The sequence below is a fragment of the Bos taurus genome, chromosome 15 (assembly GCF_002263795.3).
Source record: "Bos taurus isolate L1 Dominette 01449 registration number 42190680 breed Hereford chromosome 15, ARS-UCD2.0, whole genome shotgun sequence".
NCBI lineage: Eukaryota > Metazoa > Chordata > Mammalia > Artiodactyla > Bovidae > Bos > Bos taurus.
This window is the reverse complement of record NC_037342.1, coordinates 70950085-70970747: the sequence shown is the minus strand read 5'-3', so window position 1 is coordinate 70970747 and position 20663 is coordinate 70950085. Positions and strand designations below refer to the sequence as shown.

The following is a 20663-nucleotide window of genomic DNA, read 5'->3' as shown; positions in this document are numbered from 1 at the left end:
AGATGAGTGCAATTGTGTGGTAGTTTGAGCATTCTTTGGCATTGCTTTTCTTTGGGATTGGATTGAAAACTGACCTTTTCCAGTCCTGTGGCCACTGCTGAGTTTTCCACATTTGCTGGCATATTGAGTGCAGCACTTTCACAGCATCATCTTTCAGGATTTGAAATAACTCAACTGGAATTCCATCACCTCCACTAGCTTTGTTTGTAGTGATGCTTTCTAAGGCCCACTTGACTTCACATTCCAGGATGTCCGGCTCTAGGTCAGTGATCATACCATCGTGATTTTCTGGGTTGTGAAGATCTTTTTTGTACAGTTCTTCTGTGTATTCTTGCCATCTCTTCTTAATATCTTCTGCTTCTGTTAGGTCCATGCCATTTCTGTCCTTTATCGAGCCCATCTTTGGTATCTCTTGGTTCCCTTGGTATCTCTAATTTTCTTGAAGAGATCTCTAGTCTTTCCCATTCTGTTGTTTTCCTCTATTTCTTTGCACTGATCACTGAGGAAGGCTTTCTTATCTCTCCTTGCTATTCTTTGGAACTCTGCATTCAGATGCTTATATCTTTCCTTTCCTCCTTTGCTTTTTACTTCTCTTCTTTTCACAGCTAATTGTAAGGCCTCCTCAGACAGCTATTTTGCTTTTTTGCATTTCTTTTCCATGGGGATGGTCTGGATCCCTGTCTCCTGTACAATGTCATGAACCTCCGTACATAGTTCATCAGGCACTCTGTCTATCATATCTAGTCCCTTAAATCTATTTCTCACTTCCACTGTATAATCATAAGGGATTTGATTTAGGTCATACCTGAATGGTCTAATGGTTTTCCCTACTTTCTTCAATTTAAGTCTGAATTTGGCAATGTGTTCATGACCTGAGCCACAGTTAGCTCCTGGTCTTGTTTGTGCTGACTGTTTAGAGCTTCTCCATCTTTGGCTGCAAAGAATATAATCAGTCTGATTTCAGTGTTGACCATCTGGTGATGTCGATGTATAGGGTTTTCTCTTGTGTTGTTGGAAGATGGTGTTTGCTATGACCAGTGCATTCTCTTAGCAGAACTCTATTAGCCTTTGCCCTGCTTCATTCTGTACCCCAAGGCCAAATTTGCCTGTTACTCCAGGTGTTTCTTGACTTCCTACTTTTGCATTCCAGTCACCTATAATGAAAAGGACATCTTTTTTGGGTGTTAGTTCTAGAAGGTCTTGTAGGTCTTCATAGAACTGTTCAACTTCAGCTTCTTCAGCATTACTGGTTAGGGCATAGACTTGGATTACTGTGATATTGAATGGTTTGCCTTGGAAACGAACAGAGATCATTCTGTCATTTTTGAGATTGCATCCAAGTACTGCATTTTGGACTCTTTTGTTGACCATGATGGCTACTCCATTTCAAAGGGATTCCTGCCCAGAGTAGTAGATACAATGGTCATCTGAGTTAAATTCACCCATTCCAGTCCATTTTAGTTTGCTGATTCCTAGAATGTTGACGTTCACTCTTGCCATCTCCTGTTTGACCACTTCCAATTTGCCTTAATTCATGGACCTGACATTCCAGGTTCCTATGCAATATTGCTCTTTACAGCATCAGACCTTGCTTCTGTCACCAGTCACATCCACAACTGGGTATTGTTTTTGCTTTGGCTCCACCTCTTGATTCTTTCTGGAGTTATTTCTCCACTGATCTCCAGTAGCATATTGGGCACCTACCGACCTGGTGAGTTCCCCTTTCAGTATCCTATCATTTTGCCTTTTCATACTGTTCTTCAGCTTATCTGGTTTTAAAAACTGACCTCCCTGACATGTAAGTTGTTCACTTATGATCTGAAGAATGAGGCTAATAAAAACTTGCCAAAGAGAGCTATAGGTAGTAAATGCTTAGAAAGGTGGTTGTACTAACGGAATAAGATTATGTGGTTTTGTCACTAAGTTGTGTTCATCTCTTGTGACCCCACAAACTGCAGCCCACCAGGCTCCTCTATCCATGAGATTCTCCAGGCAAGAATACTGGAATGGGTTCAATTTCCTTCTCCAGGAATAAGATTATATGTGTGTATGTGTGTGTGTGTATATATATATATATATATATATATGTATGTATATTTATATATATATATACGTCAGTTCCTTAGTCATATCCGATTCTTTGAGACCCCGTGGACTGTAGCCTGCCAGGCTTCTCTGTCCATGGAATTCTCCAGGCAAGAATACTGGAGTGGGTTGCCATCTCCTTCTCCACGTATGTACACATATATGTGTATGTATCTGTATATATATATTCAACTAGCAAATCCCTAGGCCCATAGGAGCGTCTCAAAGTTAAATTCCCTTTCACTTTCTCAAGACATGCAGGAACAAGACAGTTTTAATGAAATCTATTATATTAACTGTATAGTCAATAAACTTTTATTAACCTTTCGTCACTCACCTGGTGTTTTGCTAGGTGCTAACTGTAGATACAAAGCCATATTAACATGAAATATTGTTTTTAAAAGAGAAATGTTTTCTTCCTATCCTTTTCTATTAAACAAATAATAAAAATGTTCAAGTATAGCTTCCCCACTGGCCCAGTGGTAAAGATTCTACGTGAAATGCAGGAGATACAGGAAAACAGGTTCTATTCCTGGGTCAGGAAAATGCCCTGGAGAAGGAAATGGCAACCCACTTCAGTATTCTTGTCTGAAAAATCCCATGGAGAGAGGAGCGTGGTGGGCTGCAGCCCATAGAGTCCAGAAAAGAGTAGGACTTGACTGAGCACACATGCCTGGGTGCTATAATCTAATTGATTAACCTGCATTTCCTGAGCATTATATATTCCTAACTATATCCTTTTATTCTTTTTTATGTAGGAGTTACTGGAAAAGCAGAGATAAGCTATGTAGATTAGCAATATGGAAACGTCCTGAAACCCCTTTGAAGTCTCCGTAAATTGACTAGATTCAAGTTTCACAGATACGGAAACTGGTCCATGGACAATTTGCTACAGGTAAGTGAGAGGTGTAATTTAATCTGTTAGAAACTTCCAAAGATTCATTGACTGTGGGATTGTTAATTACATTTCAGATGATTGTAATGTTCCTTCGTCAGCTGACAGCTTCTCTTGCCTCCCAAATGTACACATGTGGATGCCAACATATGGCTAAATGTCTGGCCATTTCATCTTGTTCATTTGGGCTTCAGTCAATTACAAAAGGAAGAAGCAGGGGGAAAAAGTACCCACCTCATAAAACTTTTACTAGTAGTGATTTATGCAGAGGGGTGAGAGTCCAACTGTTCCTGGAACAGATGTTTCTTTGTACTGCCCCAGGAGTTGAAAGAGCAGCAGATTGGTCTGCCCAGGATTCAGAATGGAACAATCAGACAAATGGTGATGTCCCCCTCCTTCTTTGAAACCAGGGCAGTAGTTAGGTCATTAATATGGAACAAAGTGTTTGGGAAAGGTAACTGGTTTTTTATTCTCCCTTTGAAATCCTGGTGAGGTTGGAATACCTGATGTGGTAACAGCATGAAAATATTTTCTCGTGGGCTATTGGGAAAGCTGAACTTGCCTGAATGAACCAGCGGGGAAGAAGGAAAGCCCAGGTCACTCATACAAGTGTCAGTTCATGGGCGGAGGGCATGGGCTGTGGCATGGTCTGCAGCTACATGTTGTATCATCAATTGTCAAGGCCACGTGAGCCTAGAAATTGGAGATGTCCAGCTCTGTGAAATTGAAATAATCTGCTTATTCATCTGTGGGGCTCAACTGTATTAAGGAGAAGAAAAAAAAAGTAAGCTGAAATTCTAGTGGCATTGAGCTCCATCTATGGCAAGGGAGACATTTGTACTTGCCATCTTAATTGGCAAATGCTTGCTTGAATCATTCTTGCGGTTTTAAGAGTAAAGTAGAAATCTTCTTAGAATCTGGCACTGGGGCACGCGGAATTGTCCTACATTTTCTGTTAATGTTTAGTTCTGAGTTGCATGTATAACAGCTACCTGTCCTGGATTCATAACTAAAGATCTTCCTTGAAGACATCTATCCATTTTTGCATCTTGTCCATCACATTGTATAGATTAAGCTAAATGGAAAACATGTTATCTGTCTTCTGGGAAACCACTGTGTTTGGAAAGTCACATAAGAGCACAGATATGGAGGTGTTTTTTAGCATGTGAAGTGTTCTCTAAAGATGAAAGGCAATGGTAAGATCAAGGTAAGGTAGCAGTGCATCAAGAGGAACATGAGGCAGCAAAAAGAGGAAAGACCTGAAAGTCTTGTTTTTTGTTGTTGTTGTTGTTCATTTTTTGGGTATTTTAAGAGCATGTGATGGCCCCCTTTCAAGAATCCGCCTCAGTGCAAGAGACCTGGGTTTGATCCCTGGGTTGGGATGATCCCCTGGAGAAGGGACCAGCTATCTACTCCAGTATTCTGGCCTGGAGAATTCCATGGACTGTATAGTCCATGGGGTCACAAAGAGTCGGACACGACTGAGTAAATTTCACTTTCACTTAGTCCTTCTATCTATACGGAAGGGGGGATGTTATTTCCTTTTACTTCGGCTCTTTTGTTTATCAGGAAGAAAGACTCATAATAGTCACTGTAGTGAAAAGATAATTATTTTGTTTACATGCATGGGCTGGAATTGAAACAGAAATTGAAAACAGGAAAAAAAAAAAGATAGTTCTAGCATTTTCTTATATGTCTGTACCATTTTCATCAGCAGTAGCAAACTTATCCTCTTTGCAACTCTACTTCTCCCTGAATATATATTCCATCCATTCTTCTCTCTCTCTTTCTACACGACTCTTTCTTTCTCTCTCTCAGCTTCTGATTGCTTTTCTTACCCTTCCTTCATTTAATTCTTTCATACTTTTGCCTTGAACCTAGCTTCTCATGGCCTCTCTGGCATCTTCCCATTTATTCACCTTCTAATCTTACCGTTAATGGCCTGCATCTGGGTTATACCTAGGAAGCAGAAACTACACTGGGTATTATAATAGATAAAATGTAATTTAGGAATTATTAACCAGATATTGGAGAATTAAAGACGTGAGCAAGGACACTGATAAGTCATAGAGGTTGCAGGAAGTGGCTACTTTGGCTGCAGAGCAACAGACATGAATTTGGGATGATGAGAATTCAGAAGATTGGAGGAAGGGCTTTACAGAACTGACATTCAGGGATCTTGAGTAGCCTTGCTGCCTGAAAGACTGAGGAACTGTAGAAGCTGGGGTGAGAAGGACTCCATCTTGCTGGGATTAATGTCTCTAAGAAGAATGTGGAGAAGGCAATGGCACCAGCTTGCAAGTGTAGTGCCCCAGGAGGTCAGATTGGGAACCACAGATATCTGGGACTCTGAGTTTTGTGAGGAAACCTGTTGAGCGAATATTAACAGCCTAAAGAATTAGAAGGGAATCCACAGGCAAAGATGGAGCCGGATCTCTGAGGAAGGAGTACCAGGCAGCTAGTGCTGTTATATCACCTGGAAGAGGGGCACCGTGAGGTTGTTTTTAGGAGTATGGGAAAAAAGAAAAAAACTGGAATTAACTGTTCTGTAGGGTGTAGGTCATGAGCAATTTTCCCTCCAGCTCTCCAGTCTCCCTCTAACTGTGTCTATTGACAGAAACAGAAAATCAGGTAGCAAAAGAATATTGTGCTTTGCAGAGACCCAGGCTCAGCATTTCAAAGCAAGATGCAGTATGTATCTTGGATACTGTGTGGAGTATGGATTTGAACTGAGATAGCAACCTAACAGTGAGCGCACATCCTGTCCCTGTTTGCATGTAAAGATCTGCGTGTGTATGTGTTTCATTTCAAATGCAAGAATCTGCCTGGCTTGATGCGTCTCATCACTTTGATCACAAATATTGACTTAGTTAACAGATTCACCTAACTAGTCCAGTGCCACTTTGGCTTCAACAAGTGGCATAAGATGATGGATTATAAAAGAATAAATTTCTAAGCATTCCTCTTAGGGCCTGAATCTGTTTTGCTGGAAAAACAACTAAGGGCTTTCATGTGATTGAACGTGCATAGATATAAAATATGTAAATGTGATAATGACCGACTTTTACGATTCTGCATTAACACTTGTGTTAGGAAATAACATGGAGAGATCTCAGTGTCCTCTTCCTGCATTCCCCCTAATGATACTATCTTATAAAACTATAGAACAGTATGACTAACAGGATACTGACATTCTACAGTCAAGAGATTTTCTGTCACCACAAGGGTCTCTCCTGTTGCCCTTTTATAGCCACACCCACTTCATTTCCTTAAGCACAGGGCATTTTTATACTTTTGTCGTTACAAAAATGTTATCTAAATGGAATTGTACAGTATGTAACATTTGGGGATAGGCTTTTTTAACCCAACATAATTCTCAGAAGATTCACCCGAGTTCTTGACTGCATCAGCAGTTCACTGATTTTTCCAACTGTATTAATTTATGATAAAGATGCGTAATAGTCTATTTTACCATTCACCTTCTGAAGGATGTCTTGATTATTTCCAGTTTGAGGCTATTGTAAAATGGCTAGAAGCATTCATGTACAGCTTTTTGTGTGAACATAAGATTTCATTTTATTGTCCCAAAGAGCAGTTGCTAGATTATATGGTGGTTGTATATATACAGTAGGTTTATCCCCAGTTTTATTTAGAGATAATTGACATATAATGTTGCATGAGTTTAAGGTATACAGTGTGATGAGTTGATACGTATACACACTGTGAAATGTTCACCACAGTTAAGGTTAGTTAACACATGCTTCATCTCAAATTGCCATTTTGTTATTGTTTTGTGGTGAAAACATTTAAGGACTCTTAATTTAAAAAAAAAAAAAAACTCGTAGCAAAATTTAGCTATATAATACAGTCTTTTTTGGGAGGGGAGGGTATAGTAAGTTTACTCTGGATGAAACATAAATAGGATAAATAGAAACAAGCAAATGAAAATCAGTCTTTAATTACAGAGTAATAATAAAAGTACGTGGCACAGTGTAATGCAAAGAGCACTGCTGTTATTATCGTTGTTTAGTCTCTAAGTCATGTCTGACTCTTTGCAACCCAATGGACTGCAGCACACCAGGGTTCTCTGTCCTTCACCATCTCCTGGAGTTTGCTCAAACTCATGTCCATTGAGTCAGTGATGCCATCCAACCATCTCATCCTCCACTGCTCCCTTCTCCTCCTGCCCTCAATCCTTTCCAGCATCAAGGTCTTGCAAATGAACTTTCTCTTCACATCAGGTGGTCAAAGTGTTGGCGCTTCAGCTTCAGTATCAGTCCTTCAGTGAATATTCAGGGTTTATTTCCTTTAAGATTGACTGGTTTGATCTCCTTAAAGTCCAAGGGACTCTCAAGAGTCTTCTCCAATGCCACTATTCAAAAGCATCAATTCTTTGGCTCTCAGCCTTCTTTATGGTCCAACACTCACATCCATGTGACTACTGGAAAAACCATAGCTTTGATTATACTGCGTGTGCATGCTAAGTCACTTTAGTTGTGTCCAACTCTTTGTGACCCTATGGACTGTAGCCTGCCAGGTTTGTCTGTTCATGGGATTTTCCAGACAACAATAATGGTGTGGGTTGCCATGCTCTTCTCCAGGGGATTTTCCTGACCCAGGGATGGAACCCACTTCTCTTCTGTCTCCTTCATTAACAGGTGGGTTCTTTACCACTAGCACTAGCTGGGAAGCTGTATTATAGACAGGGTTATGATCAAGCCTAACCTCTAGTCATGGCCCTGTTGCCAATTAGAGAGATTATAGGGCCTCCATATTCTCTGGGGTTTCTATTTTAGAACAAAATATAAACTTTTCTATTAGGGAAAAAGGTTTTAATTCCCCAAGAATGATGCAAACCTCACATTTGAGATATCTAGTGTTTACATCCCCAAATATCAAAGCAGTGTAGTCATCATGCTTTACTTTAGATCCGTAGAACTTACTCATCACATAAGAGAAAATTTGTACTTTATGACCAATGTCTATTGCTCCCACCTTCTACCCTGGTAACAATTAATATGCTCTTTGTTTCTATGATGGAGTAGGAAATGGCAACCCACTCCAGTATTCTTGCCTGGAGAATTCCAGAGGTAGGCTATAGTCCATGGAGTCACAAAGAGTCAGACATGACTGAGTGACTAACACGTTGCTCTGTGAAACAAATAGAAAGATATAGTATTTTTTTTATCTGTGTTTAGATTTTTTTGAGGTTGATCTGTTTTTAGATTTCAAATATAAGTGAGATTATACAGTATTTATTTTTCCCTGTCTGACTTATTTCACTTAACATAATGCCCTCAAGGTTCACCCATGTTATTATAAATGGCAAAATTTCCCCAAATATTCATTAGAAGAACTGATGCTGAAGCTGAAACTGATGCTCAAGAAGTCTGGCCACCTGATGCAAAGATCTGACTGACTGAAAAAGACCCTGATGCTGGGAAAGATTAAGATGGTTAGACAACATCACTGACTCAATGGACATGAATTTCAGCAAACTCTGGGAGATAGTGAACGACAGAGGAGCCTGGTGTGCTTCAGTCCATGGGGTCACAGAGAATTGGACATGACTGAACAACAACATATATCAAATATATACATGATATGATATATATATATATCGTATATATGGAATCTATATCTATGTACACAATACCTTCTTTATCAATTTATTCATTGATTGACACTTGATTACTGTGAACAGTGCTACAGTGAACATGAGAATATAGATATCTGTCCAAGAAACTGATTTCATTTCCTTTGTATTTACATCTAGAAGTGTGGTACCTGGATCATACAGAGTATTGCTTTTCATTTTTTTGAGAAACTTTCATACGATTTTCCATAGTGGCTACACCAATTTGCATCTCCACCAACAGTTTACCAAGATTCCCTTTTCTATATGTCTTCACCATCATTTGCCTTGTTGAAAATAGTCTAACAGGTACAAGTTAATATCCACTGTGGTTTTAATTTTCAGAGAAAACATTTTTAATTTCAGTAGAGTCCAATTTTGGAGAAGGCATCCCATGGATGGAGGAGCCTGGTAGGCTGCAGTCCATGGGTCGCTAAGAGTCGGATACGACTGAGTGACTTCACTTTCATTTTTCATTTTCATGCATTGGAGAAGGAAATGGCAACCCACTCCAGTGTTCTTGCCTGGAGAATCCCAGGGGCAGGAGAGCCTGGTGGGCTGCTGTCTATGGGGTCGCACAGAGTCGGACACGACTCAAGTGACTTAGCATAGAGTCCAATTTATCAGATTTTCCCTTTGTGGATCATAGTTCAGTGTCCAGTATAATTAATTTTCAGAGAAAACATTTTGAATTTCAGTAGAGTCCAATTTATCAGATTTTCCCTTTGTGGATCATAGTTCAGTGTCCGGTATAAGAACTCTTTTCCTATCTGTAAACCTCAAAGGTTTTCTTCTATTTTTTTTCCTTAAAACTTTTATTTATTTTTAAAATTTTATCTTATTTTTTAACTTTACAATATTGTATTGGTTTTGCCATATATCAAAATGAATCCACCACAGGTATACACGTGTTCCCCATCCTGAACCCTCCTCCTTCCTCCCTCCCCATACCATCCCTCTGGGTCATCCCAATGCACCAGCCCCAAGCATCCAGTATTGTGCATTGAACCTGGACTGGCGACTCGTTTCATATATGATATTATACATGTTTCAATGCCATTCTCCCAAATCATCCCACCCTATGCCTCTCCAACAGAGTCCAAAAGACTGTTCTATACATCAGTGTCTCTTTTGCAGTCTTATTTATTATATATAAGTTCATAACCCATAACCCATTTTGTGTTAACTTTTATATAAGACGTGAAACTCAAGTCACATTAAGGACATGTTTATGGATATCCACTTGCTCTTCTTGGCACTAACATCTATTGATCGAATTTTACATCCATTTGGAAATCTTCTTGGTTATTGGTATAATGAAGAATTTGGGTATTATATTCTGAGACCTTCCGTTTTAGCTGCCTTCTTCTGATATTGCTTCAGCAGAGGAAGTGGGATAAGTTGACATCAAGTTAGAGTAGAAATTCATATTCATTGTCCTTATTTGGCCTCTGTTGACACATGGGTAGGCTCTTCATTATTCTGAGTGTGGGCAGGTGTTCCAGCTCTTACCAGATATCCATTGATACAACCCTGGCTGGGAGGTATAGGAGGGAGTGTAACCGCTACCCACTTGTCCACCACTGACCCTATGGGCAGAAGAGTAGCTTCATGACTTCTGGGAGGTGGTCCATGTCCTGACTCTCCATTAAGCCAACTGTGATACATTTCGAGCATGTCGGGGAAAGTCACTGTTACTGCTGAGTGAACAAAGTCCAGGCTCCCCATATCACTTGCACAGAGAAAGCAAGAGACAGAAGGTGGCCTTGGTGCTACCTGGCAGAGAAGAATGTTCTAGTTTCCTACTTGGCCTTGTCTGATTGCACCTTGGTGGGGAGTTTAAGGGACCTTGTCATAACTTGGTGAAGGTGAAACGTGAAAGCTTTCTTGGTATTGGTTAAGGATAAAGCAATATTTTTTGGAGATGTTCAGCTGGATAAGGGGAATTGTCTTGTAGTTTTCCATGTTGCTAAACTGCCTTTTCTGTGTCTTTTGGTTTGTTTTTCAGTCTGTTGTTGTGTTTAGTTGCTTAGTTGTGTTCAACTCTTTGAGACTCCATGGACTGTAGCTCACCAGGCTCCTCTGTCCTTGGCATTTCCCAAGCAAGAACAGTGGAGCAGGTTGCCATTTCCTTCTCCAGAGGATCTTTCTGACCCAGGGTTTGAATCCATGTCTCCTGCAAGTCTCCCACATTGCAGGTAGATGCTTTACTGCTGAGCCACCAGGGAAGTCCCTTTTTAGTTTGTACATGTCAGCATTTCTGGGTTTGTGGTCTCTTCTTCTTCAGGTATGGTGTGTATGAGACAAAAGGAAATACCAGGAACTCACTATTGTGTAATTACTTAGATCTAAGGCAATGGCACCCCACTCCAGCACTCTTGCCTGGAAAATCCCATGGATGGAGGAGCCTGGTGGGCTGCAGTCCATGGAGTCGCTAAGAGTTGGACATGACTAAGTGGATTCTCTTTCACTTTTCACTGTCATGCATTGGAGAAGGAAATGGCAACCCACTCCAGTGTTCATGCCTGGAGAATCCCAGGGATGGGGGAGCCTGTTGGGCTGCCGTCTATGGGGTTGCACAGAGTCGGACACGACTGGAGTGATTTAGCAGCAGCAGCAAGCTTCCTAGACTGTTTCCTACTCTCTACCTTTCAGCTCCTTCTTATATATTTATTTTAAATATATACTGTCCAGGGATTTTAACTGTACTTAGTGGGGTGAATAGGAAAATGAAAGTCTAATTCATCCTCCTGGAAATAGAGCCCTTTGGAAATGTTTTTGAAGACATTCTGATGGGTCTACTTTTATTGTTAAATTTTAACAATAATAATTCAAGTAAAGGTGTAAAGACAAAGAAAAGAAAACAAAGCAAGCAACTAAAGAAACTTAAGCTTTTACTAGGTCCAGTCTCCTGTATTTGAGTAGGAATACATGCAAACCCATTTCAAAAGAGGATTACTTCACACAGTAGAAGTTTACACATAATTATTGAATGAAGGAATAATTACCAAATGAATTAATCTGCTGAATTGTCTCCTACATGTGAAACAATATTCTAGGCAGCAAGGAAGGTATATCACATATATATTTATAATATAGACCTAACTACCAAGTTATATACAAGCCAGTAACACTGCTAAAATGGAAAGACGACCATAGCTATAATATATAAGGTAGAACGTTGTCTTTCATCTCCTCGGAGCAAGGCAGTGTCTTGTTCCTCTTTGTCTGCTGCTAGTGCCTAATAGAGCACATTAGTCATCATGCATGGCTTCCTCTAGGAGTTTAGCAGAGGAGGAGAGAGCACTTGGAGCTGCTGGGAAATAATTTGTCTTGTATTTTCCAAAATCTCTGCAGAAAAGATGTTCCCTTTCTCCCAGGTGGCTCAGAGATCCGCCTGCCAATGCAAGAGCTGAAGAAGACATGGATTCAATCCCTGTGTTGGGAAGATCCCCTGGAGGAGGGCATGGCAACCCACTCTAGTATTCTTGCCTGGGAAATCCCATGGACAAAGGAGTCTGGCGGACTACAGTCCATGGAGTTGCAAAAGAGTCAGGCAGAGGACACAAAGCATTACTAAGCAAAGTATACATTCCTTTACCAAATCAGAGAATTCTTTGTGTGAATCGTATCCCTGCCAATGAAGCAAGGTATTTATTGTTCTGACCTTGGCAGAAGCAGAGCAGAAATAAGTATCATTTTTTCATACATATATTTTAAAATATTTAAGATCAAGTGCTCCCTCTATCTCATAGTTCCTTCTCTAACCCCAAATACCAACCAAAATAGCTTCATGTTTAACAAGGTATATGTATACTGGTGGCCTGGGAGTTAAATGTCAATCCACTCATCTGAACATGTACAAAGGAGAAAAAAAAATGTAATGAATAAATAAAAATAGCAGCATAGGTAACAAGATGAGTTAACTTCACTGTCCTTTAGACAGGCATGAAATCCATCCTAAACATAACCCAAAGAGGAGCTCTGAATGTCATCAATTTATTGTAAAATCCAACAGTCTGGGCATCACATAATGGCTTTTCAGATACCTAAGAACAGAATTCCACAAATAAAAAGATCCTTGGCAGAAAGTCAGTGTCACAGTTAACGAACTCTCTAGCATTTCAGTCCTGGATCAGGGGATGCAAGAGGCTTAGGGAAACTAACAAGAACCATGATGTTAGGAATCTTGAGGCAACAAAAACATGTTTAATGAAGGCAAGGGGCCTCCTGCGAAAGCAAAAAGTTCTGCTCATCACAGGCAGATGAAAAGACAGCTTCCTGCTTACATCATAGACACTCAGAGGATATGAACTTTGACTTGTGTATTTGATAAAGCAGCAGTAGGCTTTCTCAATAATGAGTATTTACAGGATCAAGTTTTTAAAAAAGCTTCCTGTTTTTTGTTTGGTTGGCTTTTTCATAAGAGTCTAGCTCTTTGGATGAAGAGTTCTCCATGAATGCCTAGTTCTATAAAATAAAAAGAAAGAGCAAAGTGTGAAGTGTGGTGACTTCTATTTTATGTGATTTTCAGTGAAGAATAGGGATGGCACTGAACTGGAAAGGTATTATTTTCCCATGATACACCTGTTTTCATGGAAATCCATTTTAATAGATTCCTGAGACAGAAAACTACACTTGGAACTCACACCCTTAAAACTTCAAAGAATTTACAAACTTATGGCAGATTCTATCTCTCATTTAAAGTTTATAGTTGCCACAAATTGAAATGATCAGGGTGCTGTATAGTATTCAATGTAGAAAATAGCCTGAATTAGCAGGAAATTGTATTATTCTATGAGTTTTAAGCTTCACAAAGTTTATTACATTTTAAAAATTTCTTATGTATTGTTATTATTTCTTTTAAAATATAAACTTAAATACCTTAAAAATATATTAGCGTTAGCATGAGCAAAACATGTTTTGTTGTTAGAAATTTAGCAATAAAATAATGTGATAACAATCACTTCATTAAGGAAAAGAGATTAAAAACATCAAAAAGATGGATGAAAATGGCAGTTGCTTCTTATTGCCATCATCCTAAATGGGATTTCTGCAATTTTTCTGACTGTATAATATAGATTTAGCCAATTTTTCTGAGCCACCTTCACATGATATAGTTGAGGGTTGAGCGGTAGAGGTAAGAAAGAGAGAACATAATCAGAGAGATTGCATCTTCTTACCATATTCCAGTTTATTAAACATAACTCAGAAGTTTCCAGGTGTATTGGAAGCACATTTTGAAAGAAAAATCAGCCCATGTCTGCTAAGTCTCCTATCCTATCTGTCCAAGTAAGTAGAATGATCATATTATTGGCAGTACCTCCATTTTCTCAACTTTTTTTAAAGTGACAAATGTGTTAAATATCATGGGTATTCCTTATGCTTGGTTTCTCACATTTTACATCTTTAAGGTCTGTATTCCTGGTGCAAATACAATGAAATATCACTGCAGTAAAGCAAAATGTTTCACTGTGCACATTTACTGTTCAAGAAACCAAACCATAAACCAGAAATTTCGAGGCAGTAAAACAATTTGGGACGAGCATTCTATTCCACTGAATGGTATGCTTCTATTTCAGAGAGCAACTCCTAAATTGAGTGTCTTGCACAGAGATGGCACAGCAGTAACAAATTGTAGAATGATTTTATATATATATATATATGTACACTTGGAAATTACAAAGTAGAACCAAGATGTGCTGGAAAACCAGCTCTATGAGGGGAAAAAAAGAAAAAAAAAGGCAAAAAACTCAGTTTGTAGTGTTTTCCTCTTTTGATGGTTTAAATACTTGCCCTATGGCCCATTTTAATACCAATTTTAATGACCAATTACCATTTTAATGTGTGTCACAGCACAGAGGTGGGAAAAGATGGGCACAATGTTCTCTTACAGGCTGGTACAGGCTGGCTCCAGTCCCCTGCTAGTTAAGTCCCCTAGATTTGCGTTCATGTGATTTGGCAAAAGAAATCATGCCACTGATTTTCTGTAGGTTAATCAGCTGACTTGATTTTGATGTGGACTTTTCACGGCAATACAAGAGACCCAGGTTTGATTCCTGGGTCAGGAAGATCCACTGGAGAACGGACAGGCTACCCACTCCAGTATCCTTGGGCTTCCCTTGTGGCTCATCTGGCAAAGAATCCGTCTGCAATGTGCGAGACCTGGGTTTGATCCTTGGGTTGGGAAGATCCCCTGGAGAAGGGAAAGGCTACCCGCTCCAGTATTCTAGCCTGGAGAATTCAGAGAGTCGGACACAACTGAGCGACTTACACTCTCACTTTCACTTTTCACAAGTAATGATGACAAAGTATTACTTTTTCCCAGGCAGGCTACTTGTAGGAAGAAAAATTGTAAGAATACCTCCCCAGGAGTTCCCATGCTTTTGAAAGCAGATAAAAACCAAGGAAGACCTTGAGGATTTTCCTGAGGTTGAAAAAGAATTCTCTTTAACTAGGGCCACCTACTTTGGGGCCTGGGCACTGTTAAGCATGCCTTGAAGAATCCTTATTCTTAGCCACTCTAAGGTCAAAAACTGAATAGGAAAGCCTTAGGCAAAGCACTCTTTAGTAGCATGGTATATTAACTCTTAGAATTTACAAAATCCTTCCAGTCCCCCATGTTGCTGAACTATTTTTTAAGTCAAGAAATTTAGTGCACAGAAATGCAGGAAAAAACTAAAGAAATCTTGAGGATAGTTTATGATTAAAACAATTATTCATTTTAGAACTCTTATGGGTCAAACTCTGAGCTGGAAAGTCTCACTTATTTTATATTTGTATTTGTGTGTTTACTCTTTAGGGTAAAAGTGGAAATTCTTTCATTTAATGAAGATGGAAAAGGGCATCTCAAGTTATTAAAAATATTTTACTAACAACAACAATCCGTTAAACATATACTATATCCTAGACAATTCTCATTTACCATTGTAGTTAGTAATCAACAATATTTCTATTTTATAGATGGAATAAACGTGACTGTGGCTGAGTGTTATGCATGAGATCATGAACTAATAAAGAGGAAAAACTGTATCACTAGTCAGTGTTTCTTCGGATTTGTTGCTTAACATGTGTTAATTCAGTCAGTCAGTCCATAAATGTTTATTGAGCACCCACTAAGATTCAGCCATTCTTCTTGGCTTCAGGGCTATAGCAGAGAACCACACCAATACAAAATTCAGCTCTTTTAAAATTTCCGCATTTTAATTGGCAGAGACAATCAACAAACAGACAGAATAGTATTAAATCAGTGCTATGTTGGATGGTAACAAGTTATATAGAAAAATACAAAGTAGGGAAGCAACAACTAATATAGGTATAGGAGTGCATTGAAAGTTTAAACCAATAATCAGAGAAGGCATCACTAAGAAGGTAAGGAAAATTAGATTGTGAGAGACCTTAGATGTGCAAATGTCTGAGTTCCAAGATGAAACACATGTAGAGGCCTTCAAGTGAAAGCAGGCTTAGTGCACTGGAGGCGCATCACGGCTTATAGGTAGCTAACCAGAAGTAAGCTTGGGAGAAAGGGATGGGAGTTGAGGTCCTAGACATGGGAGGTATGGAGGAAGATGCTCGATTCCTTGACTTCTGTGATGAGTGTAGACTGAAGGGAGGAGCAGGTGAGAGAAAAGAGAACAATGAACAGGCTGTGGCAATAATCCGTGTGAAGAATAGTAATCTCTTGTGCCATGACAGTAGAGATCCAACTGATAAGAACTGGTTGGATTCTGAATATATTTTGAGTAGACATCATCTGTGGAATGATTAAAAGTAGACTGTGAGTGAAAGTGAGATTTTCTGAATAAAGAGAAGCTTCCCTTTACAGTGATGGTGAGGATTATAGAAGGAGAGATTTGGGGTAGATAAAGAGGTTTGGGAAGATAAAGAACTTGTTTTTTCAATGTGGTGAGATGGAGGAGATGCAAGAATAAAGAACATTATTTAAAGTATAAGTCTCAATAAAGCTAATCTACATAAAAGCACTATCAATGTTAGTTAGGTTTTTCTCTTCACTCTAGTTTCAGCTCGGTGATATAATTATGTTAAGACTAAGATTTAAAGACTGGTTATAATAGAATTGGTGGAGTGTAGACAAGAAAAGGAGGAGTTTTTAACTTGGATTAAAAAATCAGAAGAGTCTGTTTTGTACTTATTAGGCCAGGTTTCATAGGAGAAAAGTAAGAGTCAAAGAGATAAAGAAATTGGTATAGGTTTGGTTCTGCTGAAGTCATTTTAAAATATTCATACATATATATCTACTTTTCTCAGATTCTTCTTCCTTATAAATTATTACAAAATGTTGAGGATAGTTCCAGTCTTATAAAGTAAGTTTGTTGGTTTTCCTTGTTGGTTATTTATTTTATACGTGGTAGTTTAGGCTCTTAGTCATGTCTGACTCTTGCAACCACATGGACTGCAGCCCACCAGACTCCTCTGCCCATGGAATTTCCCAGGCAAGAGTATTGGAGTGGGTTGCCATTTCCTATTCCAGAGGATCTTCCCAACCCAGGGACAGAACTCATATCTCCTGCATTGGCAGGCAGATTCTTTACCACTAGCAACACCTGGGAAGGACATTTTATGTATAGTAGTGTGTATATGTTGGAGAAGGCAATGGCACCCCACTCCAGTACTCTTGCCTGGAAAATCCCATGGATGGAGAAGTCTGGTGGGCTGCAGTCCATGGGGTTGCTAAGAGTCGGACATGACTGAGCAACTTCCCTTTCACTTTTCACTTTCATGCATTGGAGAAGGAAATGGCAATCCACTCTGGTGTTCTTGCCTGGAGAATCCCAGGGACAGCGGAGCCTGGTGAGCTGCCGTCTCTGGGGTCGCACAGAGTCGGACACGACTGAGTGACTTAGCAGCAGCAGTAGCAGCAGTGTGTATATGTTAATCTAAATCTCCCACTTTATCTTTAATCCCCTCTTTCCCCTTTGGTAACCATGTTTGTTTTCTATGTCTGTGGGTGTATTTCTATTTTGTATATGAGTTCATTTGTATTTTTTTTTTAGATTCCACATATCTAAAATATGTGGAATATCACATATTCCATATCACATAAGATATCATGTTGTCTTTGTCTGACTTACTTCGCTTAATATGATAATCTCTAGGTCCATTCATGTTACTACAAATGTCATTATTTTGTTATTTTTAGTGACTAATATTCAGTTCACTTCAGTTCAATTGCTCAGTCCTGTCCGACTCTTTGTGACCCCATGGACTACAGCACACCAGGCTTCCCTGCCCATCACCAACTCCCAGAGTTTACTCAAACTCATGTCCATTGAGTCGGTGATGCCATCCACTGACTAGTATTCCATTATATAAGTATACCCCATCGTTTTTATCTATTCATTTGGCATGGATATTTAGGTTGCTTCCATGTCTTGGCTATTGTAAATAGTGTTGTAGTGAACATTAGGGCACGTGTATCTTTTTGAATGATGACTTTCTCTGGATATATGCCCAGGAGTGGAATTGCAGAATCATATGGTAGCTCTATTTTTAGTTTTATAAGGAAACTCCACTTAGTTTTCCCTAGTGACTGTACCAATAAATGAATCATTTTGCTGCATACCTGAAATTAATACATATACCACAACTACACTTCAATTAAAAAACATTTTTTAAAATGTCTATAGAGTTGTTAAGAACAAAACCTGAGGAATCTGGGTGACTGAAAGAATAACTGACCCTGGATCTGAGCCATGCTGCTCTGGGAGTCCAGAGGCTGGTATCAGATGCAGAGTTTGGGAGGCAGTGACTCTCTTTCCTGAGACACAAGTACAATGTTGTCAACTGAAGGTGTTAAAGAGGAGTCAGAACACGATTGTTGTGCCTCAAAGTCACATGCTCAGGGTGTCCACTACCATGTGGAGGCTGTAACACAGGATCTAGACCAAGAAGACAGAATGAGTTGATATTTCCTGAGCAATGTGAGATGTCCTAGACATTTCCAGGAATAAGTGAACATTTTCAGAAAGAGTGAGCCTTGGGCTCTGAAAGTGAAAGTAAGTCAGTCATGTCTGACTCTTTGTGACCCCGTGGACTATACAGTCCATGGAATTTTCCAGGCCAGAATTCTGGAATGGATAGCTGTTCCTTTCTCCAGGGGATATTCCCAACCCAGGGATCGAACCTAGGTCTCCCACATTGCCGGTGAATTCTTTACCAGCTCAGCCACCTGGACTTTGAACAAGTTAGAAAGTATCTCATCTAGCCATTAATGAGGCGTGTTTTCCCTCTCTGTTGAAGATATCAAAGATTATTCTTGCAATGTGTTGTATAGGATAGCCATTTCTCCAAGCAGTCCTGGTGTGCTGAATAGTGGCCTGCTTATGTGGAGGCAATAGGGACCTTGCGGGGCACTCTGAAAGCTAAATCCGATGGGATGATGTACATGCTTAATCATTCAGTATTGTCTCAATCTTTGTGACCCAAGAACCATAACCCACCAGGCTCCTCTGTCCATGGAATTTTTAGGCAAGAGTACTGGAGTGGGTTGTCATTTCCTTCTCCAGGGATTCTTCCCGACCCAAGGATCAAACCCATGTCTCTTGCATTGTCTGGTAGAGTCTTTACCACTGAGCCACCTGGGAAGAAGCCCTAAATCCAGTATCACTTCTCTGTCCTAAGCCTGCTCCTTGTATGTCATGTGGTAGGTTTTTCATGCTTTAGGGCTTTAGTTGGTTTCCATTTATTTCCTGAGATGTCATTCCCCATCCCCCTGTTTTTATACTCATGATTGACCGTAAGATGATGCAGTTTCCCCAGCTCTGATTTTACTTGCTCTTCCTGAAAAAAAAAAAAAAAAGATGCTACCATCTGACCTTGCCTTACCCAAGTGGCATACTACTTGAGTTGAGTGTGTTGGACTACTGCCATGCAAGCTGCTTTAGTTCTTCTCAGAACTGATTTTCCATGAGTAGAGACTGTTGGCAGCTGGCTGTTGAAACAGATGTCCTGCCTGTTGGGGAGTATTTCCTTGGGTTCACTTCTACAGCTTAGCTGAGCAGTGAGTGCCAGGCATGGATCAGTGTACTTTCCCCAGGAGCAGGGCCACCCTAGCCTCTACTAGGTGCCCCGAGACCTGAGCAGTCAAGGTTTTGCTGCTTATTGGCCAAAGCAGACCAACACTACACTTTTCTCGTACCTGCTTTTAACTTATACATGGTTCCTTTTTCCTGAAGTGTCTTCTCCCCACTTCTGCCTGAGAATCCAGCCTTTTCCTCAGTACTAGGGTGACTATCATCTTTATGATGTGTCTCCTAATTCTTGTCTATTGCATGTGAGTTCCCGGAATTGCCACTGCATTTCAGCAGCCATGTCAGATCATGTCCTAAATATATTTGTTGTTGTTGTTGTAGTTCAGTCACTAAAATGAAAAGTGAAAGTACTAGCCTTTTACTTGTGTCCAACTCTTTGGGACCCTATGGACTGTAGCCTGCCAGGCTCCTCTGTCCATGGGATTCTCCAGGCAAGAATACTGGAGTGGGTTGCTGTTTCCTTCTTCAGAGGATCTTCCTGACCCATGGATTGAACCTGAGCTTCCTGAATTGCAGGCAGATTCTTTATCATCTAAGCTACCAGGAAAGCCCATTCAGTTGTTAAGCCATGTCCAACTCTTCATGCCACACTCCCCTATCCTTCACTATTTCCCAGAGTTTGCTTAGATTCATGTCCATTGATTTATCCCTTTGGTGCCCAAGCAATTCTCAAGAGTCTTTTCCAACACCATAGTTCAAAAGCATCAATTCTTTGGCTCTCATCCTTCTTTACTGCCCAGCTCTCACATCCATACATGACTGGAAAAACCATAGCTTTGACAATAATTCATATGTATTTGTGTATATGTTCTTTCTCTTCTCCTTGAAGGTGAGTTCCTTCAATAAGGCTTGAATAGTAAGCATCCCTTAGCTGTCCAAACCCTGAGAATCACTAATGGAACTGAGAAATTTAGTGAGGTTCATAGGGCAAGAGCTGGGGGTGTATGAGGAAAGGCCAAAGAAAAAATGTTCTGTAGACAACCAGCTTCAATTATAT

At 39.8% G+C, this 20663-nt stretch overlaps 1 protein-coding gene across 2 annotated transcripts in view; it reads left to right on the top strand.

Annotated features, from left to right (window-relative positions):
• LRRC4C (leucine rich repeat containing 4C) overlaps positions 1-20663 on the top strand; it is a 1420098-nt gene that overhangs the window by 847272 nt on the left and 552163 nt on the right. For both annotated transcript variants that reach the window (XM_059875163.1, XM_059875162.1), the window contains exon 4: positions 2844-2980. The gene's annotated coding sequence lies outside the window, so the exon portion shown is untranslated. The remainder of the gene's footprint in view (positions 1-2843; positions 2981-20663) is intronic.